At 51.9% G+C, this 13557-nt stretch overlaps 1 long non-coding RNA gene across 2 annotated transcripts; it reads left to right on the forward strand.

Annotated features, from left to right (window-relative positions):
• The first annotated feature begins 5419 nt into the window (after positions 1-5419).
• LOC130261739 (uncharacterized) lies at positions 5420-9800 on the forward strand. 2 transcript variants are annotated; one of them, XR_008842018.1, is made up of 4 exons: positions 5420-5470; positions 5973-6168; positions 7121-7203; positions 9537-9800. It is a non-coding gene; the product is annotated as an uncharacterized LOC130261739 (long non-coding RNA). The 2 variants fall into 2 exon arrangements; XR_008842017.1 differs by lacking the exon at positions 5420-5470 and having other exon boundaries at positions 5802-6168.
• Positions 9801-13557: the final 3757 nt, after the last annotated feature.

Consider the following 13557-nt stretch of genomic DNA (forward strand, 5'->3'; position numbering starts at 1 on the left):
ACCTTAACCTAACCAACCTAACCCTAACCCTAACCCTAACCCTAACCCTAACCCTAACCCTAACCCTACCCCTAACCCTAACCCTAAACCGTACCCGAACCCTAACCCTAACCCTAACCCTAAACCTAACCCTTACCCTAACCCTAAACCTAACGCGTTCCCTAAGCCTAACCCTAACCCTAAGCCATACCCTAACCCTAACCCTAACCCTAACCCCTACCCTTACCCTAAGCCTAACCCTAACCCTTACCCTAACCCTAACCCTAACCTTAACCCTTACCCGTACCCTAACCCTAACCCTAACCTGTACCCTAACCCTAACCCTAACCCGTACCCTAACCCTAACCCTAAGCCTAACCCTAACCCTAACCCTAACCCTAACCCTAAACCTAAGCCTAACCCTAACCCTAACCCTTACCCGTACCCTAACCCTAACCCTAACCCTAACCCTAACCCTAACCCTAACCCTAAGCCTAACCCTAACCCTAACCCTAAACCTAACCCTAACCCTAACCCTAACCCTAACCCTAACCCTAACCCTAACCCATACCCTAACCCTAACCCTTACCCTAACCCTAACCCTAACCCTAACCCTAACCCTCACCCTAACCATAACCCTTCCCCTAACCCTAACCCTAACCCTAACCCTAACCCTAACCCTAACCCTAACCTGTACCCTAACCTTAACTCTCACCCTAACCCGTACCTTAACCTTAACCTTAACCCTAACCCTAACCCTACCCCTAACCCTAACCCTAAACCGTACCCGAACCCTAACCCTAACCCTAACCCTAACCCTAACCCTAACCCTAACCCTAAACCGTACCCGAACCCTAACCCTAACCCTAACCCTAACTCTAACCCTTACCCTAACCCGTACCCGTACCCGTACCCTAACCCTAACCTGTACCCTAACCCGTACCCTAACACTAACCCTAAGCCTAAGCCTAAGCCTAAGCCTAAGCCTAAGCCTAAGCCTAAGCCTAACCCTAACTCTAACCCTTACCCTTACCCTAACCCGTACCCGTACCCGTACCCTAACCCTAACCCTAACCCTAACCCTAACCCTAACCCTAACCCTAACCCTAACCCTAACCCTAACCCTAACCCTAACCCGTACCCTAACCCTAACTCTAACCCTAACCCTAACCCTAACCCTTACCCTAACCCTAACCCGTACTCTAACCCTAACCCTAACCCTAACCCTAACCCTAACCCTAACCCTAATCCTAACCCTAACCCTAACCCTAACCCTAACCCTAACGCTAACCCTAACCTCCCGCATCGCCCAGGAACCAGGCACGGTGAGGAGAGAACTGGGATCCCCCCAGTTCCCACGTGGAGCAGTTGTGAGTGGGTCACAAGCTCTGCTGGCACTGCTGGGCTCAGGCAGGGCCTTCCCAGAGGGTGGAAGGTGAGACCCAGCTCCAATCTGCATCACTCAATAAGCCCCGATGCCTGCGAACCACATCTTCCAACATCTGTTGGCACCTCATTATCCACACCTCCTTCAGGACACGGTGGGGAGATTGGGGAGATTGGTCCCTTCCAACCCAAACCATTCTGTGAATCTGTGATGTGACTGTGAGTGCTTTGCCCCAGGAGGTCCCTCTGTCCTCTCCTCACCCCTCTGGTATCCACGTTGTACCCAGCAGTGCCCTCTGCTCACCCCCCATTGCTCTGTCCCAATATATTGCTGGCTGGTGGAAGGTTCAGATGCATCCTGCAGGAATCATTTCTGTCCTGGAAGATCTTCCCAGGGAGGTCACACCCTGCACAGGGATCTCTCACAAGCTGTGCCAGGTTCATAGGCCAGGAGCTGAACACCCACTGGACTTCCAAGGATGGATTCCTGTCCCTCAACTCATCATGGAAGGAGGTGGAAAAAACAGTCTGGGCTCCACTGTGCTCTTCCTTATCCCTTTGTTGCATCAGCAGCTTGAGCACCTTTTGCTCTGTGCCTTGACCACAGGAAATTATTCCACAGCAGTGGTGTGTGGGGGCACAGCTCTGTGATGGTGCTGGCCACGTGCGTGAGCTGTGACCTCAGTGCAGCCACAGGCTCTGACCTGCTCTGGGAGCTCCTGGCACTGCTGATGTTGCTGCTCATCCAGGTTGGCCCCACATCCAACACGAGGACCCTGTGGCTCAGCTCCATCATGTGTGGAGAAGGTTTTGTCTTCAGAAGCACTTCCGGGATCACTCTTGCATGGAGGAAGGAGGCTGAAGGCCAGGACAGCCAGTGGCCTTGCTGCTCCTTCCTTTTCCTTCAGATGTGTTCCTCTCCTTGGGAATCCCAAGGATCCCCAGCAGTTACCAACCATTCCAGCACTGTGCTAGGCTCCCACTCTCCAGCCTCCCCTCACTCCCTGCTCTGGAGCAGCAGCATTTCCTATCAGATGGCTGAAAGCACTCACCATTCCAAACTCCTCATTTCAATCCTCCCAATCCCAAGGCTGTTGTGTCCTCCATATGCCAGGGGATCCATCCATTCTCCAGAAAGGAAGCCTGGAGTCCAAGAGCAGCAGCCCTGTGTTTGCCAGTGCCCACCCAGACCCTCAGATTCATTTTCTTGAAGCTCTCCACATCCAGACACAATGGGAATTTTGACCCTCCAGTCACTGGAGGCCTTCTCTCTTCCCTTTTGAGCTCCCCTTTAGGCTGATGGAGATGGATCTTGGACTGTGCAGACTTGCTTGGCTGCAGCACCAACCTTGAAGTTCTTACATGCTCCTGGAGTCTGCTTTGTGCCCTCAAGATGTTCTTCTGGGCCAGTCATGAACTGGTGAGCGCTGGTCCCACCTCACACCTTCACTCTGCTCCCTGGAAGGGCTTTCCTTGACTGTTGCATCCTTTTGGCACCCATGGGAAGGCCTGCCAAGGCTCCACTGCCACCCTCACAACCTTGCTGTTCCCACCAGTTGTCACCAATACCCACCTTCTGACCTGAATGCCATGAGCTGCCCTGGTCACCCTGCCACAATACCTGAGCAGACCAGCCCCAAGTGACTCCAGAGCTCCTTCAAAGTCCTTCTCTGCCCCTTCCACTCACTCTGCACCAGATTTAGGGGTTTCAGTGGAGGCTGGCCATGGACCGGGGGCACTGTGCATCCTCACTGCTGTCCTCAGCCACGCTGGTAGCTGATGCTGTCCTTGCTGCCATCTGGTGACAGTGTCACATGGGCATGGCCACCATCAGGCAGCTTGGGAGTCAGCTCACACTGGTTTTGCTGGTCCTTGCTGCCCACGAGTAGCCCCTGGGCAGCTCTGCCACAGGACACTCAAGCCCTGCTGCAGACAGCATCAGGTACAGCCTTGATGGGGTCACAAAAATGGGACAGCCACCCCTCCAGCTACACCCACCTGTTGGTTTACATCAAAAGATGGTTCCCAGGCCAGCAGAGCCAGGAGCGATGACATCTAGGGGACATTAAAGCAGCTTCCATGGTGGCACATTTTACACTGCGTTTGCAGTTCCTGATGCAGAAAGAAAAAGGTCGTTGGCATGTGAAGCCCTTGGCTCATCACATCTGGAGGAGGTGGCTGCCCCTCACCCTCTGTGGGGTTAAAGAGGGGCAGCAGGTGACAGCTGGAGTCAAGGGAGGCACAAAGGAAAGCAGCAAGGGGTGGCACAGAGCTGCCAGGCAGACTCAAGGCTCAGAGCCGTCATCTTTGGTGATTCCAGGGAGCCTCAGCCACCAGAAAAATTCAGGATATGCTTCTCTGGTCCAAGGAAGCTGCTTGGTCAGTCTCAGTGCCTCAGCTGAAGGAGAGGGATGTTTCTTTGGGATGGCAGAGACAGGGAGTGAGTCCCATGCTGGCACCAGGAGTAAATCTGTAAATCCCACCAAGAGCAGACAGGGAGCTGGTCCAGGGCCACTGAGAGATGCCCTGCAGAGAATCAGCCTTGCTCCTGGATTAGCACCCTTTACCCTGGATTAGCACCCTTGCTCCAGGATCAGCACCCTTGGTTCTGGATCAGCACCCTTGCTCCAGGATCAGCACCCTTGCTCCGGGATCAGCACCCTTGGTTCTGGAGCAGCACCCTTGCTCCAGGATCAGCACCCTTGGTTCTGGATCAGCACCCTTGGTTCTGGATCAGCACCCTTGATCCTGGATCAGCACCCTTGCTCCTGGATCCCCCCCTTGCTCCGGGATCAGCACCCTTGCTCCGGGATCATCACCCTTGCTCCTGGATCATCACCCTTGCTCCGGGATCAGCACTCTTGGTTCTGGATCAGCACCCTTGGTTCTGGATCAGCACCCTTGATCCTGGATCAGCACCCTGCTCCTGGATCAGCACCCTTGCTCCGGGATCCCCCCCTTGCTCCGGGATCAGCACCCTTGGTTCTGGATCAGCACCCTTGCTCCAGGATCAGCACCCTTGCTCCAGGATCAGCACCCTTGCTCCTGGATCAGCACCCTTGGTTCTGGAGCAGCACCCTTGGTTCTGAAGCAGCACCCTTGCTCCAGGATCAGCACCCTTGGTTCTGGATCATCACCTTGCTCCTGGATCAGCACCCTTGGTTCTGGAGCAGCACTCTTGCTCACACCTCTGCCTGCAGAAGGAAAGATTTCCAGCTCCTGGCTGAATCCCTGGGGCTCCAAGGAGCCTCGAGCTTCCAGGGGCAGATTGGGAGGAGGAAAACTCGAGCATATTTTTACAGAAATTGGAGTCTCCCTGCAGCAGAAAATCCCGTAAAAGCAAAACCCAAGTGAAAAGCAGCTTCAGCTGTTCTGGCTCTGGCTGTGACGGGCTTGGCCCCGGGCCAGTGAGTTAATTCTGCCTATTAACTAATAGTATAGTATTGTCGGTAAAGATTCATTGCTAAACTTATGTTTTTAAGATATCACTTATCATTTAAACACTTAACTCCTGATCCCAGAACATGTACAGGCACCGTGTAGCCCTGCAGCCATGCTGCAGATAACCAAAGCCACCACTGGCTGGGGAGCCCGGGCAGCGTTTAACCCTTTTCCCCCTCTTTGTTTGAATGATAAATTGTTTGGAGTAGCACTTTCCAGAGGAGAGCAGGCCCTCCCACTCAGGGACCGCTTATTATCACCTACTTAATGTTCCCCAGCTCAGCAGGGATGGAGGAGCCGTTTCCAATAGGGGATTTTTCTGACCTCTGTGAAGGGTGTGCGAACAGCCAGAAACCCCATGGATATCTCTGATTGCAGCCTGTCACCACCAGGGCCTCCCTCTGTCCTTCCTTGCCTTTCCCAGCCACCCCAAGTGCTCTGCAGGCTGGGCACAGCCAGGTCTGGTGCTTCAGCAGGAAAGGTGAGAGCAGCAGGGCGGGCTGAGCTCTGAGTGCTGCCCAGCCCCTGCCAGCCCAGCATCCCCAGTCTGTCTGTGCCATACATCCACAATTTCCGGGGATCTCAGGGGTCCCAGCTCCTTTCCCAGCCACCCCAAGTGCTCTGCAGGCTGGGCACAGCCAGGTCTGGTGCTTCAGCAGGAAAGGTGAGAGCAGCAGGGCGGGCTGAGCTCTGAGTGCTGCCCAGCCCCTGCCAGCCCAGCATCCCCAGTCTGTCTGTGCCATAAATCCACAATTTCCAGGGATCTCAGGGGTCCCAGCTCCTTTCCCAGCCACCCCAAGTGCTCTGCAGGCTGGGCACAGGCAGGTCTGGTGCTCCAGCAGGAAAGGTGAGAGCAGCAGGGCGGGCTGAGTGCTCAGTGCTGCCCAGCCCCTGCCAGCCCAGCATCCCCAGTCTGTGCCATACATCCACAATTTCCGGGGATCTCAGGGGTCCCAGAGCAACTCAGCTCCTTTCCCAATCACACCATCACCAGCCACCGCTCTCTGCAGCCCCCAGCCCACCGGGGAGGTTTCTCTGCACAGATTAAATAAAGTTTAACCTTTTACATCCCTGTTTGCTGGCTGAGGGTGCCTGTCCCTGCACGGCTGTGCTGAAACGCGACACTGGACAGCCCCACCTCACTCAACCTGTTTGTCCTGTTGCAGGAACCAGCAGCTCCTTCTCTCCTCTGGCATTTCTGAGCTCTGAGCATGGGGGATCCCTGGGGTACAAACCCTGAGGGGTGAAACAGAGAGGAGGAAAGTCAGAGCATGGCACTGAGCATCCCAGCAGAGCCACAGAAAAACTCCAAGGATTTAATCCCAGTTGCAGAAAGGATGGAGGAGGATCAAGGTGTGCAAGGTAACCCTGTTTCTGTTTCTATAAATCTGAGGATTTCGAGCCTTCAGCTAAATTAAGAAGGAAAAGTCAACTGGTAGATTGCAGTAAAGATTTGGAGAGTTCTCCGCTCCGAAAATGAATGAAACTTTTGAATGGTAGCCATGGGAACAAATTAAGGAGGAGAGGCACTTTTGAAGCATTTAAAATAGATTTTAGAACTGTGGAATTGAGCAGGAAATTTGGGATGTTTTGTTCAACAGATTGTTTGAGCACGGGTTGAGAATTAAAAGTAACTTTTGGGGAAAAATGATTTTGTAAAATTATCTTGGGGACTGCAAAGATGTCAGATCTTCTGGAAAATTTTGTTTTGGTGAATAAGCAGGAGCATAGAGAAGCAGGAAGAAAAACAGCTATAAAAAGAAGGCAAATTTAAACAAAACCATACATTACATATTTTTTTAAAATAAAAACAAGAATTTCCAGATTTATAGATTTATATAATCATTAAGGTTGGAAATGACCTTCAAGATCATCAAGTCCAACCTTCAGCTGAGTACCGCTACTCTTCTAGAATGTAGAGAAATGTCCCAATCAGGTATGTAAACTATTACTCTATATTTTAAAAAAATACATTTTAAAAGGCTGTTTAGATATACAGCAAAGAAAAGGTGAAACCATCACCAAAATATCATGTTATATATAGAAACTTAATCCAAAATACTTTACAGCCATGAGGCATGACTGGCAGAAGATGGGATTTGTATTCTGGAAAATATTTCCATTTTAGTTCTTGGTTATAGCCAGAAATAACATAGTTAAGAGAATAAATCTGCCCAGGGATAACCTGTGATGAAAAACTGCCAGGCATTACCTACTGACAGGGGTAACAACATAAAAGGATGCTCAATTTAATTGCTGTCATTTGTAAAGGTTTGTAAAAGAAAAGGATGTAACCGAAGCTATTTCATGGCAGGGAACCCAAGGTCCAGAAGTCTTCCAGAAAATTGTTTTAAAGTTGTTCAAAGGAAGGTGGAAAAGCTGAAAAGTCAAGCTCAGGTCTGTGTTTAATACTATAAAATTACAGGGTGGCATCCTTGAAATTGAGATTGCTGAAATGGCATTTAATAGGAAACTGGGGAAACCAGGGAGAAAACTACCTGGGTTTTGTCAGTGCTGGTGTTAAATAAAGCAGCTTTGCAAGTGCTTATGGACACCACGAAAAAATGCAACATTATGTGTTCCATTTGAGGCACTTGTGAGCAAAATCCCCCAGTGCTCTGAGGTGGCAAATACAGGATCAGAGTGTGGAACTGCTCCTTCCTTCTCAGAGGTGCTGCTCAAAGACAGACCTGAAGGAGGCAACCACATCTCCTTCCACAGCACAGGGGTGGAAAACACAGGTTGGATGGGGCAGCCCTGGGTGGAAGATGTGCTGTCCATGGCAGGGGGCTGGAGCTGGGGGATCTCTGGGATTCCTTCCAGCCCAAACAATCTGTGACTCTATGACTCTGCCCAGGTTTCTCCAAAGGGAAGCCAGCTGCAGGAGATGTGGTGGCACAGAGAAAGCAGAGCTGTGTGCAGGCAAAGCCCCCACAGGGCTGGAGAGGAAAGGTCAGGAGTCAGCAGGAGCAGGGCTCGTGCTCTGTGATTAGCATTTCCCATTCTCCCTTTGGGTCCAGGTTATCATGTCATTAATGTCTGGGAAATGTGACTGAACTGGAACAATTCCTGCAGAGGGATAGCAAGCACTTGCACAGGCTCCTGATACTGATATTGACTGGCTTGCCTTTTCTTTTATTGAAATAATTGAATATTGAATAATCTAACAGCAAGGTATCATAGAATAATGGAATTATAGAATGGGGGATTGGAAGAGTCCTTAAAGCACATCCCATTCCACCCACCTTCCACTGTCCAGGGTGCTCCAAGCCCCATCCAGCCTGGCTTTGGACATTTCCAGGGATGGGGCAGCCACAGCTTCACACATCCAGCTTGTGCACAGCCCTGAGGGGTGCTGTGTGTGTGCTGTGTGTGCTTATGAAGAGACAAACCCCGTGTGCCAGAGGGACCCCTGGGTAAGTGCTGTCTTCCAGGGGGCTCCTCCAAAGGGGAATCCTGCTCCACAGCCCCTCAGAGCCCTGCAGAGTGGCCAGACACACATGGTCAGTGCCATCTGTTCCTGGCATCTGCTGGGCCTTCCCAAGGCTTTCCTTTAAGTTCCTTGCCAAAAGTTTTTAAGGAAAGCAGGAAGCCTGGGGGAGTCCAGGGAGTTCCTTGTCATTTTAATTGCATGAGAGATGGTTGCAGAGAGGGGTTAACAGAGGGAGGTCACCAGCCTGTCCTGCAGGTCTGAGTTGTCATGTCCAACAGCCCCAGAAGTGGCAGCAACAGGGATGAACAAGGAGGTGACACAGGATAAGTGATGCCATAGGGAAAACAGCCACAACTTCACTTGCTCAGTGACAAGGCTGCTCCCTCCTTCTCTGTCTTCTCCCAGGAATAAACCTAAGCCATCAGATGACACTTGTGTGCTGTCCAGGGCCAGGGTCTAAAAGATTGGGGTTTGGGATCAGAGGTTTGGGATCACTTCTCATGGATGGGAACTGAACTGTTGACCTCCTCAGCAGAACTGGGACAAAATGCAAAGGGATTCCAAGTGCAGGCTGGAAAAGTCCTGGGAATGGAGATCCAGGGATTTAGAACACACAGGGAAATCCATGGAAATTACAATAGCTGGAAAATAATCACTACAGATCTTCCTGGACTCCTACAGCCCCCAGCCTTTCTTCTGTTAAAATTCTTCCTGGTCCCTCAGGAGATGTTTTGGATGCTGGAGACTTGTTCCAGGGGCTACAGCAGCCTCTGCACTGAGCCACGGCACCAGTGCAGCGTGGGGACCTCCAGCACACCCCTGCCAGTCACATCCATGCACCCCAGAGCTCTTTAATTTGGGTTTGCTTTGCTTTCTTCTTTCTCCAGGTGTGTTTTGTTGTGTCTGGAGAGCTGGGAATGCCAAGAGCTGGAGTTTCTGTGCCAGTGCTGGGGTGGGGACCTCAGCAGGAGCTGGGGGAGGTGGCACAGCACCCTGTGAGAGGGAGCAGAGGGGAGCAGGAGGCAGCAGGAGGGGAGTGGATGGGTTTTTGTGGGTGCACAGCAAGCACTGAACCTCCCAGCCTTGGCATATGTGTTGGGCTGGTGCTGTGCTGAATGCACTGCTCAGCAGGAATGCTGGGGAGGAAATAAATCAGCCCCTGATTTACCTGGGAGGACAGATACTTCTTCTCAACTGGTTTTTAATTTGGACTCAATTTCCAAGCGGCTGTTTGGATGTCTCTGAGATAAGTGATCTGTGTAACGTCTGAGTCAAACAGGATTTTCCTTCTTTTCAGACAGCAAAGCTGTGCTCTGTAAGTGGATGTTCCAGCTAATGAGGTGTTAAGTGTAGAGAGAATCACAAGTACTTGGGGGCAGGATCCAGCTGGTAGTGAAACCAACAGCCAGCACCAAGATTGTCCTCGACTTCTAGGAACAACTTCTGAGGGCAGGAGCAAGGGAAAACCTGGGAAATGGGTTCAAAAATACAAAAATACAGCCACAGGTCATGCTACAGCTGCATCATGTGGCTGCACATGTTCCCTTTCCTTGGGCCAATGGAGGAGGACAAGGGAGAGGCAGCAGCGATGGCTTTTAGCTGGCAACCAGGGGCCAAGTGGGAACAGCCCCAAGAGCCCTGAAATCCTGAAGAAATGCCCACAGAAGATGTGAATCCTGTCAGGGACGTTTGGCACAGATCTCTGCTCCCAGAAGGGATGCTCTCTGGGCCTGAGCTGCTGTGCTTGCAGTGCCTGCAGTGCTGAGATATGGATATGGGTATGGATATGGATGTGGATGTGGATATGGATATGGATATGGGTATGGATATGGATATGGATATGGATATGGATATGGATATGGATATGGATATGGATATGGATATGGATATGGGTGTGGATGTGGATATGAGTATGGATGTGGATGTGGATATGGATATGGATATGGGTATGGATATGGATATGGATATGGATATGGATATGGATATGGATATGGGTATGGATATGGGTATGGATATGGGTATGGATATGGGTATGGATAAGGTATGGGTGTGGATATGGATGTGGATGTGGATGTGGATATGGATATGGATATGGGTATGGATATGGATATGGATATGGATATGGGTGTGGATGTGGATGTGGATGTGGATATGGATATGGATATGGATATGGATATGGATATGGATATGGATATGGATATGGATATGGATATGGGTGTGGATATGAATGTGGATGTGGATGTGGATATGGATATGGATATGGATATGGATATGGATATGGATATGGATATGGATATGGATATGGATATGGATAAGGTATGGGTGTGGATATGGATATGGGTATGGGTATGGATATGGATATGGATAAGGTATGGGTGTGGATGTGGATGTGGATGTGGATATGGATATGGATATGGATATGGATATGGATATGGATATGGTTTAGTGGGCATGGTATTCAGTTAAGAGTTGGATCTTGGAAACTTTTTCCCATCTCAATGATTCTGTGATTCTATTGCTGTGCCACTGCAGGAGGTAGATAAAGATGTGTCTCTGGAGCAGGACAGATCTCAGGAGCAGGGATGGGAGAAACGTTCCAGCACCAGGACCTTCCAGCATGGGACAGCACGCGTCACCAGGGCATGGAATAACACAGGACTGGCAGCAAGCCAGCACCTCTCACAGCACTGGTTTTATCTTTAACAGCAACAACGGCAGCAAGCCCACTTTGCTGGGAAATACCTGCCGGTGCTGGGATCCTGCATCCTCAGGCAGAGCAGCATCCTGCGGGAGCCGAGCCGTGTTATCTGCCCGAGGGGATTACGCTGTGCAAACGGCTCGTTGGGGATTGTATATTAACAGGATATGCTCGGCTGGTTGACAGGAAGCAATAAAGTAATTTGAAAGAGACTGGGAGAGAGTGTGTGAGTTCCTGCGTCTGTGTTAAATCATGGCTCTAGATAAGCAAACAGCGGCCCCGGAGCGGCAGGAGCGCTGCCAACAGGGATACGGCGGTGCCAGAAACCTCCGGGAGCTGCGGCGAGCCCGGCTCGGGAGGAGCGGGGAAACAACCGTGGGGTTGCAAATACAGCTGTGCCGTGTCCTGCTCGGGAGCAGTGGGGAAACAACCATGGGATTGCAAATACAGCTCTGCCATGCCCTGCTTGGGATCAATGGAAACCATGGGATTGCAAATACAGCTGTGCTGTGTCCTGCTCGGGAGCAGTGGGGAAACAAACCACTGGGATTGCAAATACAGCTCTGCCATGCCCTGCTCAGGAGCAGCATAGAAACCAGTGGGATTGCAGCTACAGCTCTGCCATGTCCCGCTCCCGCTCAGTCCCGCAGGGTGCTGCCCCTGTGCAGGGATGCAGGAGTGAAGGAGAGCATCCCTCGGCAGAGCCCGTCCCGCCCAGCTGCAGGAGCTCAGGGAAGGGGCTGCTCCTCCCAGCAGCTCCAGGGTTGCCGGAGGAAGGGGAGGAGAGCCAAGAGCACAAACACGTGCAGCTGCAAGGAGCGACACTGGGCAAGCTGCTGAGACAAGGGTGGGGCAGAGGCCGAGGGGAGCAGGGGATGCCAGAATGTCAGGGTGTCAGGGTGTCAGGACACAAGGATGCCAGGGTACCAGAATGTCAGGATGTCAGGATGTCAGGGTACCAGGGTGCCAGGATGTTAGGGTACCAGGGTACCAGGGTGTCAGGATTCCAGGGTACCAGGGTGTCAGGGTATCAGGGTGCCAGGATGTCAGGATGCCAGGGTGTCAGGGTATCAGGATGTCAGGGTACCAGGGTGTCAGGGTGCCAGGGTACCAGGGTACCAGGGTACCAAGGTGCCAGGATGCCAGGATGTCAGAGTACCAGGATACCAGGGTACCAGGATGTCAGGGTACCAGGATGCCAGGGTGTCAGGATGCCAGGGTACCAGGATATCAGGATGCCAGGGTGTCAGGGTGCCAGGGTGTCAGGATGTCAGGATGCCAGGATGTCAGGGTACCAGGGTGCCAGGATGTCAGGGTACCAGGATGCCAAGATGCCAGGATGTCAGGGTACCAGGGTACCAGGGTGCCAGGGTGCCAGGATGCCAGGATTCCAGGGTACCAGGATATCAGGATGCCAGGATATCAGGATTCCAGGGTACCAGGATACCAGGGTACCAGGGTGTCAGGATGCCAAGGTACCAGGGTGTCAGGGTGCCAGGGTACCAGGGTGTCAGGGTACCAGGGTGTCAGAGTACCAGGGTACCAGGGTGTCAGGGTACCAGGGTGTCAGGGTGCCAGGGTACCAGGGTGTCACGGTGCCAGGATGTCGGGGTGCCAGGCAGCACCAGGCACTCTGCATTTGGCCCCTGGCGTGGTTCAGAGTGCCCTGCTGGGTCCCTGCCGTGTGTGTGTCAGCAGCACAGCCCCTGGCACGGCTCAGCCTCCCACATCCTGCTGGAACTGCCACAGCTAAATGTCAGCAGCGTTTATTGCTCTCAGGGAGGCTCTGCTGGCCTCCAACAGGGGATGGTTGAGGTCTTCTGATGCAATTTTGTATTTTTTTTTTTTTTTTTTGTTAGGGATCTGCTTTCACACACGGTATGGCTGCCCAGAAGCTCCCTGTCACAGGATGTGAGCTCTGTGGGATCAACAAAATGTGTCTGCATTTGGTGGGGACTGAAGACACTCCAAGCACTCTCTTCAGAATAATAGAAACAAATAGAATAGAATATAGAATATATTAAATAGAATAATAGAAATAAAAGATCACACATGCTGCCTTCCACCAGAGGCAAAAAGATCCAGCCCAGGGCCTGGATGAGTGCTGAACCTTTTTTCCCAAGTGTCAAGTGGTCCTAGCTGGGTGATGGGCAGAGAGTGGGATGGGGCTTGGAGCACCCTGGTCTGGTAGAAAATGTCCCTGCCCATGGCAGGGGAGATGGAACAAGATGACCATGAAGGTCCCATTGAAACCAAACCATCCTGTGATTCTATGAAATCTCCTTGGTTTGTGTCAAAAGCTGTATCTCACTCTGAAGCACCTCACCCTGCCCTTGGCAGAGAGGATCTCCTGGTGCACAGAGCAGTGCCCAGTGTGCCTTGGGCACCTGAGCAGCACCTTCCTCAGGCCATGAGCCCTCACACTCCTACTCTGCTAGGAGGAGGATTCCCTGGAAGCTGAGGCCACAGACACCTGCATGCCAAAGTGAGTCCATGGCAGCACTTTTCACAAATGTTTGTTGCATTCCTTGGGGCTGGCTGAGGAGAAAGGGGTGGCTCAGACAAGGGTGAAGCAGCAGCAGATATGTCAGTCAGAGACTGTGAGGCAGTGCCATGTCCT

This window comes from Oenanthe melanoleuca, chromosome 21 (assembly GCF_029582105.1).
Source record: "Oenanthe melanoleuca isolate GR-GAL-2019-014 chromosome 21, OMel1.0, whole genome shotgun sequence".
Lineage (NCBI taxonomy): Eukaryota > Metazoa > Chordata > Aves > Passeriformes > Muscicapidae > Oenanthe > Oenanthe melanoleuca.